This window comes from Pipistrellus kuhlii, unplaced genomic scaffold (assembly GCF_014108245.1).
Source record: "Pipistrellus kuhlii isolate mPipKuh1 unplaced genomic scaffold, mPipKuh1.p scaffold_m20_p_5, whole genome shotgun sequence".
In the NCBI taxonomy this organism is placed as follows: domain Eukaryota; kingdom Metazoa; phylum Chordata; class Mammalia; order Chiroptera; family Vespertilionidae; genus Pipistrellus; species Pipistrellus kuhlii.
In genome coordinates this window covers 72628716-72647675 of record NW_023425551.1, presented here as the reverse complement: position 1 = coordinate 72647675, position 18960 = coordinate 72628716, and the positions used below count along the sequence as shown (strand labels likewise).

General features: G+C 42.3%; 1 long non-coding RNA gene across 1 annotated transcript; it reads left to right on the top strand.

The window, feature by feature from the left end:
* Positions 1 to 3242: 3242 nt before the first annotated feature.
* LOC118705210 lies at positions 3243 to 15558 on the top strand. Its single transcript, XR_004983636.2, has 3 exons — positions 3243 to 5074; positions 8429 to 8431; positions 15547 to 15558. It is a non-coding gene; the product is annotated as an uncharacterized LOC118705210 (long non-coding RNA).
* The last annotated feature ends 3402 nt before the right edge of the window (positions 15559 to 18960 follow it).

The window sequence follows — 18960 nt, the reverse complement described above, 5'->3', positions numbered from 1 at the left end:
TAAAAAAAAAAAGGTTTACAGTTTACCTGCATTGCATCTTACGTAGACTTGAATTATACCGATTTAAAATCGTTGATCTAATAATAGTAGTCAGGACTCAATTTGATTTCAAAATTTGAAGTAATATATATACAGTAAACCCTTGATTTAATGGACTTCGAATTTAAAAGACAAAATTTCAGTTCATATATTATATGTGAAGATTAACACCCTGTTAATTCTAAAATGCTTTTAACCAAGATTTGCTTATAATTAAATTAACAGGTTATTTTGTTGTTATTAATTCACTGATATTAACAATTTTTAGCAGATAGGCTATATGTTGGAAAAATACTGTAGTAATTTCACCTACATAAATAAATATTACGAAAGTAAATATCACGTAGGTAAAACTGTAATCTACATATTTAAATCCAAGAATCAGTGCTCGTAAACAATGTTTAGCAAATGATTGGCATGTGATCAAGCAGGAAATTGGATCTGTTGTCACGTGGTGTGACATTCTGCAGGAATTTTCTTATGGGGGCAGATGTTCTGGGTGCTAAGCCATGCCCCAGCCATGTGCATTTCTTTACTTGTGGTGACTGGTGAATGCAGAAAAAATGTAAAATTACAGCAGTACATACAGAAAGCCTTTCTGTGAAATTAAACTTTTCACACATAATTTTAATCACAAAATGTATCTTCAGAAGTAAAACAGGTAGACCAGCCCTGACCGGTGGTGCTAAGTGCTTGGAGCATGGTCCACACACCAAAGGATCGTAGGTTCAATTCCTGGTCAATAGCACATACTTAGGCTGCAGGTTCGATCCCCAGGCCTGATCAGGGCGTATGCTTGGAGGCAGCCAATAGATGTGTCTCTCTCACTTTTTCTCTTTCTCTCTCTCCCCCCTCTTCTCTCCCTTCCACTCTCTAAAAAAAAACCAAAACAAAACAAAAACATGAAAAAAAACAATCAATGGAAAAAATGTCCTCGGGTGAGGATTAACAAAAAACCACACACAAAATACAGGGAAACTAATTTGTCTATTTTTTAACACCCATTTGGAAAAACTACTTTACTATATAATGGACTTTTGGCTTTAACAGTTACACCCCTTTGCCCAAATTAACCTGCTTTATTGAGGTTTTACTACTTATGGCTTAAAAAGTGACCAAGAATTGCATTGCATAATTTCAAAACTGGCATCTCAGTACATTTGTAAAGTGTTCATGCTTTTGCCACATAGCAATACAGCTTTGGCTGGTAAACAAACATGCCATCACACTTGGTTAATATCCTGTGAAGCTCGGGTTCCTTACCAGCACCCTTGGAGCGAGAGTCATAGTTCTCTATTCTCTTACAGGCATTCATGAGGTGGTAGTGTTAAAACTGGTATTGAAAAGGATGTTCAAGTCTCTAACTTTGGGACAGAAATGAAATGTGATCAAGATCCTAAAGAAACTACCACTGTGAGCAAGAGTCCTTTTTGAAGTAGGAAATAATGGTGAAATAAGAAAAAGCAGCCTCAGAAAAAAGACACTGCAGTGATTGTGACTTCTGCTGTTGCAACTGTGCAGCCCCTGCTCTTACATTTATTTTTTTGGGCAAATTAGTTTCAAAATACGTGGTGTCCTCTGGAATGCATTTTTCCTAAAATGTGCCTGCCTTAATGTTACTGTAGAATTTGATTTGCTAATATTTTACTTAGGAAAATAGCATTTTTACATGAGTGAGTTTGGCTATTGTCCAAGTTTTGATATAGGGATTTTGCTAGCTCTATAAAGCGGATAGGATAACCGTATATATTTTTCTATGCATTAAGCAGTTATATTATAGCACAGGAGTGATTTGTTCCATGAAATATTGAAGGACTGTGCTTATAAAACTAGAATTCAGAGCCCTTTCTGGAAAGAATTTCTTGATAACTATCAGTTTCTTTTGTGACTATTAATATGTCATCTATTTTAAATTTAAGTAACTTTAAAAATTTGTTTCCAACTGCATTTTCCTTTTGTGTTTATTATTTACTAAATTAGGTAATTTATATTTTTCTAGCAAATTTATTTTTATTTTTTGAAATGCAGTGCATTTATTAGCATAGAATTTTAATAGGAAGAATAAGAAATTTCTATTGAATTTGCTCTTAGGTTATAAAAAATTTACCTTAGGCCTACCATTCTTATTTTTTTCTTGCTAATGGTATCCTTTTTTTTCCTTTTAAAACACTTTAGATTTATCCAATTGTGATTTTCTATTAATTTTCTCATTTTATTTTTATTTTTGTTTTCTCTTGATGTCTTCCCTATAACTTTTGAGTCTGATGATTATTTTTTTGTTTGTATACAAATTAATACATTGAAGGCTTTTGTTTTTCTCTAATTTTAAATATGCTCACATCCCGGCTATGTTGATGTGTTTTATAAGTAGTTTATTGTTGTTTTAAAGTTTTGATTTATTAAGAATATTTAAAAATTTCTGTGTTGTTGGCCTTTTCTTTATTTTTCAATTTTTGCTACTTGTAGGGTTTTATCCTTGTGGAAAGGAAATATGGCTTGCATACTTTTTGCCTTTTAGAATTTATTGAGGTTTTGGGGCCTCATTTAAAAAATATTCTGTGGGTGTTTTAAACGAAGGTTGAATCCATTTGTGTGGGACAGGTGAACATGTGTTTCACTTCATTCATCCACTTTAATCACATTATTCCAATTTTTTTTTTGGTTATAAACTATCATAGACTAGTAATGTTAGCTTAAAGTCTTCTAATATAGTTATTTCTCAATTTTATCTTTTTTTTAACAACAACAAAAAATAATCTTTATTTTATTGATTTTTTTACAGAGGAAGAGAGAGGGATAGAGAGTTAGAAACATCCATGAGAGAGAATCATTGATCAGCTGCCTCCTGCACACTCCCCACTGGGGATGTGCCCGCAACCAAGGCACATGCCCTTGACCGGAATCAAACCCGGAACCCTTCAGTCCCCAGGCTGACGCTCTATCCACTGAACCAAGCCGGTCCCGGCTCAATTTTATCTTTTTAAAAAATATATATTTTTTACTGATTTCAGAGAGGAAGGGAGAGCAAAAGAGAGATAGAAACATCCATGATGAGAGAGGATCATTGATTGGCTGTCTTGTGCATGCCCCTTACTGGGTCTCAAGCCCACAACCCAGGCATGTACCCTTGACCGGAATCAAACCTGGGACCCTTCAGTCCGCAGGCTGACGCTCTATCCACTGAGCCAAACCAGCTAGGGCTCTCAATTTTTATCTTGTTTTAGCTTTTGCTTTGTGTGGCTTGATACTATTATTTAATGCAGATACTTGTGTCTGTTAAGTACAGTTTATAAGGAAGACTTGCTAGTCTGTAAAGTTATTCTTTTTGTCCTATTTATGTTTTTTTTTGCCTTGAATTTGACTTCTTGAATACTAGAATATTTCTGTCCTCTTTTTGTTTATATTTGCTTGATAAATTAATTTTTACCCTTTTATTTATAATGATATACTTTTTAGTTGTCTTTCACACAGCATGTCTTTTTATATTTCAGCACATTTGGAGAGTCTGCATTTTATTAGGAGAGTCTAATCCATTTGCTTTTGTTAGTTTCTCATTTTGGTCTTCTGTGATCATGTTTTATGCTTTCTCACTGATTTCTCTTATTTCCTAAAAAAGACTGTAATTTTCTGGCTTTAATTTTCTTATTGATTTGATTTAGAAAATACACTTCTTTTTTTTAAATCTTCACCTGAGGATATATGCTTTTGTTGATTTGAGAGAGAGAGAGAGAAGGAGAGTGAGAAACATTAATGTGAGAGAAATACCAATTGGTTGCCTTCCTTATACACCCTGACCAGGAATCGAACCCACAACCTTTCCGTGTATGGGATGATGCGTCAACCAACTCAGCCACACCATTGTATGCCCTCTTTTAAACTTTACAGGTGATTAAGGTACCATTTAGGGTTCAAGACTATTCAGGAGAAAGAAAGCCTACCTGAATTTGAACAGGGAGAATTCAGTATGAAGAATTAGTAACTAGTAATGGGATTGATTTACCAGAAAGAGAGGCCCGTCCATCTCTAAAAAGTGCAGGATGAGCGGCCGCAGGGAGCAGCCGCTGCTTGTAGACTGAGGGGAGGACCCGAGGAAGGGACAGGCTTGGACGAGCCTTGCCCTGCCCGCAGGCTGAGCTCGGTCTCATTGAAGGCGATGTGTGGCCCGCTGGATGCAACGTGCTGAGGTGCCACCGGCAGGTGACAGATGGGGCCAGGGAAACTAGGCAGTCATGGGTTGGGGTGCCAGTGCACGTGAGAAAGCTGCCTCTGGGGCCTGCACACCTGGAGAACGTGCACCACGGCTTTCACCGGGCGCCGCCAGACAGGCATGTGCTGACGGTGGCTCAGCAGCAGCACGAGGGAAAGGCTCTGGAACAGGAGACCGAGGCCCCTTTCCACCTGCAGTGTCCCTCCGGTGCCACCAAGTACTGTGTCCACTGGCAAATGAGACAGTTTGTGGGTGGCTTTGCAGCTGGCCTAATAATCACTGTTTTCCAAAATCATACTCAAGCCTGTATTTTTTCTTAGCGGCTGACTAAGGAATGAACCCGTTGTCTGGATCACTTTAATTCCATTAGCAGCTCCTTTATGCCATGGTAAGGGGACTCTCTATTTTTAGTATGGGGAATCTCCAGGGTATGCGTGCTCGTTCACCATTCATCTGCTTGTTTTCCCTGTGGCCAGTCGTTGGGTTTGGATCCAAGCTTTTCCTCTCTCTTCCCAGCCTCTTGTGCTCAGGGCAGTCCTTGGAAGTGTTTCTTGTTCTTCCCTTCCCTACAAGCCTACACTATTTTTTTGGGTCCCCTTTATTCCACATTTTCAGCCAAAGATAAAACAAGGGACAACATTCAACAATATTCTTTCTTTAAAAAAGTTTATTTTTATCAGTAATATGTGCATGTGTTTTACAAATTAAGTTCTGGGATGATGGTGATGGCTAGAATATAGCAACCAAAAAAAACCCGGACAACATTTACAACATAACTAGATGACAAGCTGTTCATCCCCATGAACTCCAAAATATGTGTGCTGTGGAGTCTGCAGGAGAAATCATCTGATACACCTAACAACAGGAGAACCTTACAATAGCCAGTGGGTATTCATGGAATGAGTAGTAGACCAATTAGAGAACAGTGGCTAAAGTTTGATGACGAATCAGCAACCTCAATGATTAAGATGTCTTTTTTTTTTTTTTTTGGTAGGTCTAAATATTTCAAAAGTCTTCCCGTCTCAAGGCAAGATGTTTTTCCTTTGGGGGAAAAAGTACAAATATATGGGTCTTATTATCAGCTATAGCATATTTGTTAACTGACCGTGTTGATTTATGTGGTTCCATTTGGTAGCCACTGGCCATGTGACTGGAGCACATGACACGTGGCTGGTTCACATTGCTGTGCTTTAAGCAACTGATTAGGAATATAGTATGAAAAAAAATCTCATTTTAAAATATTGCTTACATGTTAAAATGAGAATATTTTTGATAATAGTAGCTTAAATAAGATGATGATATTGAAATTAAGTCCACCTGTTTCTTTTTACCTTAAAAAATGTGGCTAGTAGAACATTTAAAATTACATGTGTAGCTTGCAATATATTTCCACTCACAGCACTGTGTTAAGTTTTTTGTTATTGATTACTAATTTATTTCCATGGTGGTTTGAGAACATACTTTGAATGATTTCAGCCCTTTTAAATTTAATGAAATTTGGTTTATGAACCCAGCCTATGGTCTGTTTTGGTGAATGTTTCTTGTTCATTTGAAAATGTCTATTCTGCAGGCTATTATGTTCTATAAATACCAATTAGGTCACATTGGTTGGTAGAATCCAAGTTTTCTGCATCTTTAAATATTTTTTTTCTCTCCACTTGTTCTGTAAGTTGCTGAGATAGGTATGGTGAAATAACCAACTGTAATTGTGAATTTGCATATGTCTCTTCAGTTCTTCCTTTTTTTTTTTTTTTTTTTTTGCTTCTAAACAGAAGAGTTTAGAAGTTAATGTCTACATACACATTTAGGATTATTATGTTTTCTTGTTAAATTGTCACTTTTGTCATTATGAAATGTCCTTTTTATCTGGCAACATTCTTTGGCCTAAAGCCTACTTTGTCTTATATTAATATTGCTACTCTAGTTATGATTAGAGTTTGCATGATGTATCTTTTTTCATATTTTTATTTTTGACCTCTATGTTTTAGTTAATGTGGGTTTTTATATGTATCATATTGTTAGTTGGGGTAGACATGTATCTTAGACTGCTTGATATTCCACAGGTCATTAATATTTTATTATTTTTAAAAATTATTCTTTTTCTCCTCCATTCTTCGTATTATATAAAGCATATTGCAGTTTTTTGAGTTTACTAATTGCTTTTTTCTGCAATGTCTAATTTGTTGTTATTCCTTTACAGTGAAATGTCCACATCAGATATTATATTTTTGTCTTTAGCAGTTCCATTTTCTTTTTTACATAATTTCTCTCTTCTTTATATTTTCTTTTACATCCTTGAGGATATAGAGCATGTTTATAAGTATTTTAATGTACTTATCTGCTTATACCATTATGCCATGTTTGGGTCTATTTCTATTGACTGATTTTTCTCCTGGACCCTGGCCATTTTCCAGTTCTTTGATCTATTGTAGTACTAAGAAAGATGACACACATTATGAATGTTACATTGCTGGCTTTGTTATCTTTGCATTGGGCTTTATTCTAGCAGATAATTTACTTGCAGATCTGTTTAATCCTTTTAAGGTTTGTTTTCTAGCAAAATGGCTCATGCCTGTTTTTGTAAATAAAATATTATCGGAACACAACCACGCTCATTTGTTACTTATTGTCTGACTGCTTTCACACTACAACAGCAGAATTGTGAAGTTGTAACAGAGACCATATGGCCTGCAAAGCCTAGAATATTTACTTGTCTGATCCTTACAGAAAAACTTTGCCTAACCCTACTCTAGTGAAGTATTTATTTTAAAATGAATTTGTAGGCAAATATCTAAAAAGAGTCTCAGTTTTAATTTCTACTACAGTAAATATCAACAGCTATGACCCACATAAAAAGTTTTGGCATTCTCAATTTTTAAAAGTAGAGGAATCCCGAGATCCCCCAAATCAAGGCCTGCCAATTTAGATTAAACTTTTTGGACGTAGGAACGCCTTCTGCTCAGAGACTCCGCAGGTCTCCTGGTCTGTGATCAGAAGTGCAGAGTGCCCTCTCTGCTGGGCCGGGCAGCCCCCTGTGCCTGGGAATGGCTGGTGGTGGCTGCACCTTGTATGTTCAGTGAGTCACTGTCCTCTCCTTACTTGCATTACTGAAGTCTGAGGTGTTCAGTGTAAATAAGCAGCAGAAGCAACTGGCTGGATTTTGTTGTTTTGTTTTCCTGATCATAGAGAGGTGTGCAAAATACAGTCATGAGGGAACACTAAGCAATTCATGCAATAAAACCTTACATGCTGATGAGGTGACTGAAATCTCATGAGGGAAGTGGATTTGACCAAATAATAAAATTAATGTTCAAGCCTTGCCTTGTTTTTCCACTGTAGCCAGCACCATGGAATCTTAAATTTCAGATCAAAGTAATCCCAGAATGCTTGCTTGTTTTTAAGTAACAGAACCCTCTGTAGTACTGTATCTAGTGATGTGGAGGGACTCATCTGGAAAACTGGCATAAGCTGAAGGTTTAAAGAAATGCACATGCTTGATTCGTGCATAATTTGGAGGATCTTTTCTATATCTTGGGACTATATATTGTCCTGATAACCTTTAAACTGAATTCATGGAAGGGCAATTGCCTTCCCATCAAGCACCTGCCCCCTTTCCCACCAAGAACATTTGGCTGAACGTACTTGAAAATTGTCCTGGTACAGCAGCACTACTTACAATAGCTGAGATTTGGAAACAGCCCAAGTGCCCATCAATAGATCAGTGGGTAGAAAAGCCAGTCAGAGAAAGACAAGTGTCACATGACCTCACGTGGAATCTAATGAACAAAATAACCTGGTAAGCAAAATAGATCCAGAGATATGGAAGCACAGAACAGACTGAGGAATCTCAGAGGGAAGAGAGGAGGGGGAATGGGGGGGAGGGGATGGGGAGGGGACATTTGTAATACTTTGAACAATAAAGATAAAAATTAAAAAATTATCCTGGTGGAACTATCAAGAAGGCTTTGGGTCTGGAGGTCAAGAGGGAGGTTGTTATTGGAGACTGATCTGTCTGTACTTATTCGTGGAACAAACACCAAAAAGCACCTCTTACCATAACAGTTTGTATTTAGTAAACATCTGTCATACTAGGGACAATTGTAAACCCCTCTGTGCATTAATTTAATCTTCACAAACTGAGAGGTATAGGTGCTCTATTATCTTCATTTTATAGAAGCAGAGTAAGTGGTTTGAAGGGGCAAATTATAACTGGGGCATTTTGTTCCTAATTAAGGCTGAGTTAAGTGAAAGGAAACAAGAAGAAATAAATGAAAACATCAACATCATTACTAATGAAACCAGACTGGAGGATGGAGCTTAGATTTGTGCTAATAGTGACTTCCTAGTGGTCCCACCACCCTCGACTCTCGGAGCAGCCCCCTTTGAGGCCAGTGTGAGTTTGCAGAGCAGATGCATTTACCAGGCTGCTGCCTCACACTGGTCTCTCAGAGCTTTGGTCCTATACATTTGGCAACTTCACAAAGCAGGCAAGTTTACAAAGCCTGGCTGAATCCCTAGGAGACAAGCTCCAAGATGACAATTTCAAGAGAACCTAGCCGTTGGTAGGCAGGCTGGGCAGGGAGTCTGGGCACTGGTGGCCAGCTGCCAGGCGTTCAGAGTGGCCAGTCTCTGGACTTCAGGAACATTGAAGCCTCGAGCCTCACTGTGCAGAGTGCAGTCTGCACCAGTGGCCCTACTGAATGGGATCTGCATTTTAACAAGATTCCTCAGGTCATGTGGGAGCACATTAAAGTTTGGGAAACACATCCAGGAGCTGCCTTGTTCATGAAGGAGAAGCTTGTTTTCCTCCTGGTTCCCCAGCTCGCGGGAAGGCTTGATTAATATTCTCCTCCCTGCAGAGGCCTTCCTGCTCCAAAGGCTGCCAACCAGCCCTTCCTTCGATCACTCATTATATCAACAATTTGTTCGTTATTTGGGAGCAGTGAAAAAAGCCTTCTCAAAACATGCCCTGAAGCTCATGGGGCATATGTGATAACTTATTCAAGCCAACCTGATACTTATTTCATTTCCCTGCATAGTCCACTCCAAAGCGTTTTTAAAAAGTAATTTTCTGAAACCTTTGGATAGGCCATTTGTTTCACTACAAGACTTTCTCCCCAGAGGGATTTGTGATTATAACTGGAGTGAGAAAGCTCTGTTATTAGAAATAATATTTGGCCCTAGAAAACTCTAGAGGTCTTGGGTGGAAGGGGGAATGGTAGAGAGGGCAGGGGGAGAGAAGGGGTGAGGATGGGGTGAACAGGGCTCTTGCTCTATCCCCAGTTACCATTTTTACACTTTGACAAAGGCAGAGAGAAATCCACAGGAAAATAAAGGTCCAGAAAAGTGCTGGTTCTTCTTAGAACTGTGATATATATGGACATTAGCAATACACAACTAAATCGAGCATTCTATAAACCACATTTAAATAAATTTACATAAAATTTACATTCAATCACCCTAGCCACATTTCAGGTGCTCAGTAGTCACATTCCCACCACTGAGAAGTTCTCCTGGCAGCTGCTTTTACACAGAGGGTAAACCCGGAGCCCATTTCCTGTTAGAGTGACAAGGAGCTGAGGGCCATGACTGCGCCCCAAGCCCAGGTCCAGGCCTGCTCTGTCACACAGTGCGTGTGTGTGCTGGACAGACGGTGCGATTCTGAATCCCATTTGGGACTTAGGAGATGAAACCCTTCACGCATCCTCGTTGAGTGAAATAAAACAGCAACAGCAAAATTCTCCACCACCCACCACCAAAACACACCCCTGTCACCGCTCTTCCAGGAATGGGCATATGGTTCTGGCCAGAAGAAAACTCAGAGGCGAACATTTAATGGTATCGGAGTATGAAGTTGTACAAGTTTAGTATGGCTTCCAAGACTGAATTTTAACAGGTGTGAAACTAACCAGCTGCAGGCCGTTTTACATAACAAAACCTTAGCTTGGCAGCTCGGCAAAATGATTCCTTAAAGCACAAAGGTGTTTGCATGCTGAGTTCGCCCACCTTGTTGTGTGAGGGTTTGCACACCTCACCTGTGTCTGTCCATTCCTTACCTACGTTCCAAGTCTTGTCCTTGCAGATTTCCCGTCAATAAGACGCTCTTTTTCTTTGGACCCCTTGAGTCAACACTGTTGATTCTTCTTCGTGTACACAAGCGAAACAGTGTCTAAGAATCATCTCTATGTCTGTGTGTTGGTCTTTGATAGCATATGTATTTCAAACTCAGTTGCGGACACAACTTATAGGCACTATACATAACATCAGTGAAGACGTCCATGCTGTACGGATGTGGGCGAGAGCCAGAAGGGACAAGGTTAGAATGGCAGCAGAGTCCCAGAGGCCCTCCCGGTTCAGCCCAGATCTGTGACCGCCCAGTTCCCAGATTTGCGCCTGCTTGGCCATCTCCGGCCTGGGGGTGTTGAGGTCACGGCCAGAGGACGATGACCTACCCACACCCTTTGAAACAAGCCCACGAATGCCAATCTATGTGAAACCTGGGCATTTCCCCACAGCATATTAAAAAGGAGATGGTGCACTTATTCAAGAGTCGGGGTGGAGTTTACGGCTGCCTGGGCTCCTAGTACCATTAAAAAAAAATTAAAAAAAAAAAAAAAATATAATATATATATATATATATATATATATATATATTATTGATTTTTTACAAAGAGGAAGAGAGAGGGATAGAGAGTTAGAAACATCGATGAGAGAGAATCATTGATCAGCTGCCTCTTGCACACCCCCTACTGGGGATGTGCCCACAACCCAGGTACATGCCCTTGACTGGAATCGAACCCAGGACCCTTCAGTCTGCAGGCCGACGCTCTATCCACTGAGCCAAACCGGTTTCGGCTCCTAGTACCTTTGAAAGGGTTAGAATCTGCGTATGCACCTTAATTTCTCTGCATTTCCTCAAGCACACCGTTAGGACACTGATGACCATGGCCTTGAGCTGGGCAGAAGACGCAGGACCCCTCTGGGGCTGTCTTTGCGCAGTGAACACAGCGGTGGGCCTGAAGAAAAAATGAGTCAAATCCTGCAATCCAGAACCTAATAAGAATGCCTGAAAAATGCTTTTTGAGTGAGCAGTCCCCCACCCGGGATTTATCCCACAGATGTACCGGCAATGCAAGGGAAATCATTGCAGCCCTGTGCGCCAGAGAGATGGGGGCAGCCTGAATGTCCATCGATGGGTTAAATACATGGCGACACCTGCTCCGGAGGCCTGTGCAGCCTGTGCCCTGGGGCCAAGGGCCTCCCCCGCCCTCACCTCCCCGGCTTCTCTCCACTCTCCCACGGGGCCCTCTGCATTGTCTTTGCTGTCCAAATCCCGCCTGGCCAGCGTCAGCTCCTCCTGAGTCACCCTCGGCGTTGACATGTGTTTGGTCTCATAAGCGCTAGACCTCATTTGTGGTTTCGTTCTGTGTCACATCAGCTCCTTCGCTCGATCAGAAGCTTCTTGGAAGCACGTCTTCTAAGCATCTGCCTCGAAAGAGGACTGCTCGGCCACGCTGCTCTCCGCGTCTCTCTTCGGTCTGTTTGTCTCTGTCTCTGTGGGTCTTCCTCGAGTCTCTGGGCATCTCTGGCCCACAAACACCCGCTCCCGTGTCAGTCCCCACCCTGGGCACCCACTCAGCACGTGAGCCTTACATCTGGGAATGAGCAAACATGACTTTCCTGGTGGCAGGCAGCAGGGAATGGGACCAGGGGAGTCATGGCCCGGGAACTTCTTGGGAATGAGAACAGGTTCTGTTCCCAGAGTCACAAGTCCCGAGTTTGAGTCCTGCCTCTGGCAGTTTTCAGGCTGTGTCCCCGGGGGCACATAGCTGATGTTCTGAACTTGGCTTTTCTTTGGGACACAACTGTTCGCTCCCATGGATCATCTCTGTGTCAGGTCACCTCCATGGCCAGGTCAGTGCTGGCTGGGCCGCGGAGGGCCCACACCGGCAACGCTTTCCTACCCTCTGTGCTCGCCATGACTTTTATTTTATTTTATTGATTTTTTACAGAGAGGAAGGGAGAGAGATAGAGGTCGATGAGAGAGAAACATCGACCAGCCGCCTCTTGCACACCCCCAACTGGGGATGTGCCCGCAACCAATGTACATGCCCCTGACTGGAATCGAACCCGGGACCCTTCAGTCCGCAGATGGACGCTCTACCACTGAGCCAAACCGGTTTCGGCTCTCCATGACTTCTGGACGATGGCTCCTGGAGAAAAATGCCAGAGAGCTTTACACTAGCTTCAGAGCCAAAACAAGGAGGAAGAGGGGACTCGCGGGGGGCTGGGAGCGCAGGCACGCCAGCCCACGGTGTTGTGACTCAGATGCCCTTGGCATTGGTTTGTATCCGAGGGAGTGAATATGCTGACGCGTTGTACGTGGTGAACCAGAAGCACAACCAAAATATGTTCCTCTGTGGGATTTAAAAATATGAGCAGGAAGAGCCGCGTGTGGTGATGAGTGTGGAAACACATTTCAGTTTTAGTTTTCAACCATCGACACGCCCGTTCTGAGAGCCGGTCTGGGAAAACAGAGCTGCCAGCTGTTCAGTTAGCTGGTGGTGTCCCTCATCCCTGAGTGCTGACGGGGAGGGGGCGGGCAGGGGGAGTGAAAGTGTCACTTGTCTCCTGTGGAGCAGGCGGTGGAGTGGAAAGAACTTTTTTTTTTTTTTTAAATATGTTTTTATTTATTTCAGAGAGGAAGGGAGAGGGAGAGAGATAGAAACATCAATAATGAGAGAGAATCATTGATGGGCTGTCTCCTGCACACCCCACCCTGGGGATCCAGCCTGCAACCTGGGCATGTGCCCATTGGCCAGAATCAAACCTGGGATCCTTCAGTCTGCAGGCCAATGCTCTACCCACTGAGCCAAACTGGCGAGGGTGTTAAGAACTTTGGATGCATGTACGCTCTACTGCCAAGGAGCTGTGTGACTTCGGACAAGTTACCTACCTTCTCTGAACTTAAGTCTCTTCGCCTGTACAGTGGGGATCTCCTGTACAGGGAGCGTCCTGTGAAGATGAAATGTCAAGTGTCTAGGACCGTGCCTGGCACCGAGCAGGCCTCCAGCCACTTAATCCATTTAGAAATGGGAAACAGAATCAAACCACGGTTACTCTGGGGTTTTCTGTTACAGCTGACTTTAATCCCGCCTAATACACTTTACAAATAAGTTCCTCACATCTCTTAGGGAAGGAAATTAAAGTTACAAGCCCCAAACTTCCTACACGTGGCCTGGCCTTGAAGCCTGTTTTGTATTTTTCCGAAATAACCACCACTCTCTCCACGACCTCTTTAAGGGCTTTCCGAGTCCATATAAACAAGCTATGTGTCTCCGTCCTGGCGGGAGGGATGGGAGCAGAAACGTATGTAAGGGATGTCTTCTTAAAAAGAGGGGGTGCCCATCCCCCCACTTTCTGCACTATTTTTACTTGCAACACTTATAGCACCAAATACATGGGGTTTCGTTTCCCCACACCAACCAATTCTCTCCACACCAACCGGGTGTCCTACAAGCCCGTTCAGTTCTGACAGATCATCCTGGAGGCAGCATCAGGTTCCTGAGGTGAAGGGCCAGCCCCCCACAACTGCCCCCGCCCAGACACCAGGCCCAGCTTGCCATCTATACCTCTGACCGATTCGTCAGCCATTCTAACTGCCTATAAATTGGCGGTTCCCAGGACTCCCTTCTCAGACGGGACAATTTGTTAGAATGAGTCACAGAACTCAGGGGATCCTTTAGCCCCCTGCCGCCGGTTTGCTGTGAAGGCTGTTAGGAAGGATGCTATTGAACAGCCACACCGGGTGAAGTGAGGTCTGGAAGGGTCCCAAGCACAGGAGCTTCTCCCCCATGGAGTTGGGGTGCAGCACCCTCCCTGACACCTGGGTGCATTCCCACACATCTGGGAGCTTTCTGGACCTCGTCCTTTAGGGTTTTATGGAGGTTCCACTGTCATCACAATTGATTTAAAAAATATATACATATTTTATTGATTTTTTTACAGAGAGGAAGGGAGAGAGATAGAAAGTTAGAAATGTCGATGAGAGAGAAACATCGACCAGCTGCCACCTGCACACCACCTACTGGGGATGTGCCCTCAACCAATGTACATGTTCTTGACCAGAATAGAACCTGGGACCTTTCAGTCCGCAGACCGATGTTCTATCCACTGAGCCAAACCGGTTTCCGCTGTCATCAGTTGGTTGAGGATGACAATTGGTTGAGGCATTGGCCACTGGTCACTGCAGCCAACCTTCAGCCCCTCTCCGCTCCTTGGAGGTGGGGGATTGGGCTGAAAGTCCCAGCTCTCTAACACTGGGTTGGCCCTTTGGCAGCAGCCCCCATCCTGAAGCTGTTCAGAATACCAAGAGTCACCTGGTGAGCATAGACTCAGATTAGGGTTGTCATGAATAACAAAAGACACTCCTACGGTATGATTACTGCCACTCAGGAAATTCCAGGAGGGGTAGGAGAGCTGTGCCAGCAACGGCGCACAGGGACAAGGCACAGTGGCCTTGAAGGAGAGGATGAGAAGGGAAGCCGGGCTTCGGGGAGAACAAAATAGAAGGTACCTAGGTCCCTGACACCAGGGAGGACCACACTGGCCCCAGTCTCATAATTTTTCTTTCTTTTTTTAAAATATATACATTTTTATTGATTTCAGAGAGGGAGAGAGAGAGAAACATTAGTGATGAAGGAGAATCATTGATTAGCTGCTTTCTGCATGCACCCCACTGGCCCAGCATGTGCCCTTGACCAGCAATCGAACCTATGACTTCCTGGCTCATAGGTTGATGCTCAGGCACTGAGCCACACTGGTTGGGCCCCCGTCTCATCATTTCTGACTTTCTGAACATGCAAAGACATCCCTGACAAGGATGATTATTTACCCAGCGCACGACTTAACATTTCAGGTATCCTGGCCAGTATTGCTTAGTGGTTGGAACATCATCCTGGATACCAAAAGGTGGCGAGTTCGATTCCCAATCAGAGCATGTGCAGTAGGCAACCAATCGATGTTTCTCTTTTTCACATCTCTCTCTTCCTCTCTCTAAAACCAATAAAGTAAAAGAAATAAAAAAAATTCAGTAGGTGTAACTCTGGGTATCAAATATGCTGAATGAAGAGGGATGGGTGTTGGTAATAACTGCAAAATCAGGGAGAACAGGGCTGTCCCCTGGGACATCCCATTATTGACCAAAGGTCAAAGGATACATCTCGGGGGGAACATATCTTCCCTCTGAGGGACTAGAAAAGACCAATTCTGGGAGAAGGGGGAGTGGTGGAGGAGGAAAGACCACCAAGAGGGAGGAGGCGGCCAAGGATGATCTAGATATATATTCTTCAAAAACATGCATATTTGTTAATAAAAATGCAACCATAATGTAGTACATGCAGTTCTGTAATTGGCTTTTAAAAATGTAGTGTCACATGGTAAATCTTTTAATATCATTTCATTTTTTCCTGCAATATTATTTTTAGTGGCTTCCATCTTAAATGGCATCTCCTTGCCCTATCTCCCTACCTCACACCATACACAAAAGATCTTGGGTAGGGAAGGTGCTTAAAAAAGATTCACACCTCTTCTGTGTCTCCTTGCCTTATCTCCTTACCTCACACCATACACAAAATTATATTCCAGATGCTATAAGAAAGTTTTATTAAAAAAAATCTAAAGCTATTAGAAAAAAATAGGAAACTATCTTTAAGATCTTGGGTAGGCAAGCAACATCGAGACAGACTCACAGAGTCTGTTGGGGTGTGTATAGAGGGACTGAGAAAAAAAGAGAGAGAACTAATGGACATGGACAGCAGTGTGGTGATTGCGGAGTGGGGAGGGGATGGGTAGAGGTGGAAGGGGGCATAGATGGGATAGATGACAACAGGAGAAAAACAAAGATGTTGGGTGTGGAAGGTGCTAAGAGAAGAGTCACACTCACACCCCCCAACCTCAAACGGAAAGAACAATCGATTTGATTTCATTTTCAGGATTGCCAGAGAGATTACAGAAAATGAAAGACAAGAAACATATTCGAAATGTATATAGAAGACAAAGGATTGCTAACCAGACTTTGTAAAGAACTCTTCCAACAAGTAAAGAAAAACATAATGGCTTGATAAACAAATATGAACAGGCAATTTGCAGAAGAGGAACTCTCAGTGGTTGATGCACATAGAGAAAGATGCCAGCCACACCAGTAATCAGGCGACTAAAGATTAAAACAACATGGAGATGTCATTTTCACTCATCAGATTGATAATAAAATAATCTATCAATAGCAAGAAGTGATGAGGATAAAAAGAAAAATGGTAACCTCAACACGAATGGTGGAGAGAGTGAGTACTTTTTCAGAATCTAGTGAAGTGGAAAAAGTGTGTACCGTGTGGTCCAATGATTCTATTTTAACATTCATACCCAAAAGAAACTCTTCCACCTATGCACAGGAAGTGTATATGATTGAAAACAACCTGATTGTCCGTGAGAAGAGGGAAGGTTAAGTAGAACATGAGAGGGTTTCAAGAGGAATTGCTGGGCAGAAATTGAAAGAAATGGCCAAGAAAAAATGGGATGCTGAATGATTCACTTAGCAAGGTATCATTTATGGAAATCTACCCCACTTACTTATTGGGTAAGGACAAGAGTTAATACTCAAACATTTACCTAGAATGATAATGTAAATCATACAAGTCAATATATACACAAAAAATTAAAAATATTCTCTTCTATTCTCTAAGTTGTAACACAAATTGTTCATAAACTAAATCTGATAATTTCCAAATTATTTGTTCAAGTTTCGGAATTGCTGGGATGAGGTTTTGTTTGATGTGTCTAATACATCCCACCAGTCAGGGCCATGACTTGATGCAGAAAATGGCCTTACCCTCTTTCAATAATTGCTTGGTTAAATTATAGTCATTAGGTAACTTGTAGCCTCAATAAGTGAAAATCTTTCTGAATGTCATAGATATTATAAATGGTGTTGATCTTTTCTCAAATCATAAACTAACAGAAGTTAAATTAAACATTTTCCATACTTTATATAAAGCCATCTGAGCTTTCCATATATTCCATATCTTGTTATTGACTAAATCGTTGAAAATCATTTTTTGAAATGTCATGTTTAGTTAGGTCGGGTCCAATCTTTCAGGCGAATGAGAGATGGTGCAGCATGCTAGCTAACTGAATGCTCGGGCTCTGTTGCTAGAGGGCCCTGGACTCCGCTGCTTGAATTTTAAATGTCTCTGTCCTCAGAATCTTCATTTGTAAAAAGGAATGAGCCCTAGCTGGCTTGGCTGAGTGGATAGAGCATTGGCCTGCAGACAGAAGGGTCCTGGGTTCTATTCCGATCTAGGCCACATGCCTGGGTTGCAGGCTCAACCCAGTAGGGAGTGTGCAGGAGGCAGCCAATCAATGATTCTCTTTCATCACTGATGTTTCTATCCCTCTCTCTCCTTTTCCCTTCCCCTCTGGGGGGAAAAAAATCTTTTAAATAAATAAAAAGGGAATGATGATCATAATGTTGATGGCACTTAGTGAGGTATAATACATTTACAGTGGTGCCTGGCAGTGAACAGGAACTATGTGTCAGCTCTCATTTTCATGAATTAAGTTAAGATCATGAAGGCCAGGGATGGGCGGATACTTAAGGAGTTCTCGTAGTGCTCCATTAAAAGGAGGTGAAATTCCAGAGGGATTACGGAAAGAGGGACCTATACCGGAGGTGACTTCTGGCCCTGAACGGCCCCTACAGATCTGGCCCCCGACGTCCTTCTGTCACAGGAGGGTCCCCTGCCTGCCTCTCAGTGTCAGTCCTGCAGAGACTGCAGCTTCTGCATGTGACCATGCCAGGTGACTCCGGAGGAGCGGAGTGGACAGGGTGGGTGCAGCCTTCGGCAGTGGGCTTGGAAGGCAGTCTTTCCATGCAGGATGCCACCACCACTGCCAAGAAGGTGACAAGGAGGTATGTGGGGGTGAAATCTTAACTCAGGAGCTTCAGAGGTCTGGTGGGCAGTAACCTAGGTCCTGGGGGCGCTGGGCTGGGCTGGGCCAGGCGCTAACTCCTCAGGAGCGGGGCTGTGGACAGGGACAGGAATCTCCCCGAAGCGCCCAGGTCGAGGGCTATTCCCCAACCAGTATGTGAGAGCTTTTTTTGCCAACCAATACATTTGAGCACTACCCAAATACAGCTCTCGTGTCATGGGTTTATAATAAAAGCCAAGCCCTGGCCAATTTGCTCAGTGGTTAGAGTGTCGGCCCATTGGGTTTGATTTTGGCCAAGGACAGGGACCTCGGTTGCAGGCTTGATCTCTGGCCTCTGTAGGGTGCGGGTGTGAGGTGTCTCTTTCACATCGATGTTTCTCACTCTGTCTCTTCCCCTCCCTCCCACTCTCTCTAAAAATCAATGGGAAAAACATCCTCAGGTGAGGATTAACAACAACAAAAAGCCAAACAAATACGGTCATAGCAGCTCATATCTCATAGATATGTTCTCCCCAAATAAACAACTCTTAATTTAGGGTGGTATGAATAAAAGTGCTCATTATTATTCTTTAAACTCATTTTTGTGTTAAAAAATTCCCAGAAAGAGAAAACTTGGATCATCTGAAACATTTTTTGAAACATACAATTATTTAAAAAACTAGTCAACATATATAAATCTACTAAGGTGACATTTGGCATTCTTTCGAAAAACTGCGATATAGGTAGAT